This window comes from Populus nigra, chromosome 12 (assembly GCF_951802175.1).
Source record: "Populus nigra chromosome 12, ddPopNigr1.1, whole genome shotgun sequence".
NCBI lineage: Eukaryota > Viridiplantae > Streptophyta > Magnoliopsida > Malpighiales > Salicaceae > Populus > Populus nigra.
The window spans coordinates 14,522,649-14,525,176 of NC_084863.1; the positions used below are offsets into that span (position 1 = coordinate 14,522,649).

The window sequence follows — 2,528 nt, forward strand, 5'->3', positions numbered from 1 at the left end:
ATTTTAAGCTCGTTCTGAAGATAATTGTAAACTATAAACCTTGATTCTAGCTAAAGATTAGTATATAATTAAAACATAGATACTACTATATAACCTATAAATGTTATTCTTTTATATCAATAAAATATGTCTTTACATATAATACTAAGAGATAGTCTCTGCATTAAACTACTAATTTACAGCTTTACCTAGCTACTATTCTTAATTATCCAATTCTTTCTTCAAGTATTTTTTTTTTAAATCATGGATGCTTAATTTTTAACATGATATCAAGGCATATGTCTTGAATTTTAACATCGTAGCTGGTCAGTATACCCAACACTAGGTGATTCGCCCAAGTTGTTGTTTGATGCATGGTATAAGTTCTAGATACAACTTTTTAAACTAAAGGAACACGTGAAGAAATATTTTAACATTATATTGGTATCCCTAGCCACACCAAAGCACAACATATATAGTATTAATTTCGAAAATGAAATATGCTGTATATATAAGTTGCAATATACAGATTTTTCTTCTTGTATCCATCATGATTTCAGGTATCAACTCACCTAGCACGGACATTTCTTATCTTGCTCGTATCATGAGATATTTGGTCAGAAAAAAAAAATTTACTGCACACCCCCCGTCAAATGGAGGAGAAACACTCTTTGGGCTGAATCAAAAATCAAGAATGCTAATGCATGACTCTGAACGAAGCCTCGTTTCTATAATAATCATGCCACACAGTTCATGGTTCCTAGCAGCGTGGCATTGCTTGAGCCAATGTATCAAAGAAGGTGGAACCGCTTTCTCGAAGGCTCATGGCTGTGAACTGTGGGATTTTTCGTCTAGAAATCCTGAGGTCAATAGGATTTTCAATGAGGCCATGGCATGAACATCACATATCACGATGAGGGCAATTTTATCACATTACAAAGATGGTTTCAACAATTTTAGATCATTGGTGGATGTTGCTGGTGGTATTGGAGGACATGTACCAGAGATTGTCAGGGCCTACCCACACATCAAAGGAATAAACTTTGATCTGCCACATGTTGTTGCAGCAGCACCAAAATATGAAGGAGTTTCCCATGTTGCAGGAAATATGTTTGAGGCTATTCCTAGTGCTGATGCACTTTTCATGCAGGTCAGTGCCCTGGTAGAAATTTTATTGGGGCTCAAATTAATATAACGATAGATAATTCATCAAAAAAAACAACGATAGATATCCTTTCCTTGAGAATTAATTTTACATATGCTTATTCCTTCTTTTTTGTATTTTTACAGCGGATATTGCATGATTGGACCGATGAATCATGCGTTGAAATTTTGAGAAATTGCAAGAAAGCAGTACCTGAAAAAACTGGAAAGCTTATCATATTTGATATAGTTCTACCAACAGATGATCATTATGATCAATTTGATGATATAAGAATGGTAATGGATTTAGTGATGTTTGCACTGACCACTGGTGGGAAGGAGAGAACTGAGCAAGAATGGAAGAAATTATTAGAGGAAGGAGGCTTCTCTCGCTATAAAATCATCAAGATCCCAGCTTTGGAATCTATTATCGAGGCTTCTCCAGATCCAGAGTGAAATATCAATTTGTTATAGTCATAATAATATCTTAAATAAGTAAACTACGCCTGCGATGCAGCAGTCAATAATAATATTAGGCAATAATAATCCGACCCATGTAACGCCTTTCCCTAAACTGTATTCATAGATTCTTAAAGCTTTATAATATATTATTGATTATGATGGTCGCTTGTGGTTGTAATCTATAGAAACTAGATGATTATATATATGTTTTATAGTATTGGAGGTATTTTTGGATTAGTCTTTACGTAACTGAGACTCGATCCACCACTCACACAGCTAGGTCAGCGCCCTATCACCCCTGGCCTTGGATCGATTCCAAGAACCAGACTCTTTGAATCTATTAACAATCAATATGCAATATTACACGAAGAAAATGAACATTTTCGATGGTGAGAATTGAACTTCTAAGTTAATGAGTTAGAAGCACATTCTCCTATATTGCTCCACCACAATCTTTGATGGTAGAAAATAATATAATGATAACAACGGTAATGGATTTAGTGATGTTTGCACACTCCACAGGTGGGAAGGAGAGACCTGATCAAGAATGGAAGAAATTATTAGAGGAAAGAGGTTTCCCTCGTGATAAGGTATTAAGGAAAGAGTCCACATATATGTAAATACATTATATATACAAATAGTTATCGTGTGTAGTATATTCCACCATTGTATTGTATACAACCCTAAAGGTATAAATATAAAGAGATGGTTGGTTTATCAATCATTCATCATAATTATACAAAAGACTATCTCTCTAATCTTAACTTGGTATCATAGCAAAACAAACATCCAGCAGGCTTCTATCGTCCAGCAGTCTTCTTTCCCAGCAGCCTTCTTCACCTTCTTTCAGACTTCTCCCTTACATCCGGTTCTCTTCTTCCAGCAAATATCAAGAATGTCATCTGCAAATTTCTTCCCTTCCTAACAATCAAGAACGTGTTCTG

At 35.0% G+C, this 2,528-nt stretch overlaps 1 pseudogene; it reads left to right on the forward strand.

Moving 5' to 3' along the window:
* The first annotated feature begins 472 nt into the window (after positions 1 to 472).
* Positions 473 to 1,578, forward strand: LOC133669033 (xanthohumol 4-O-methyltransferase-like; annotated as a pseudogene).
* The last annotated feature ends 950 nt before the right edge of the window (positions 1,579 to 2,528 follow it).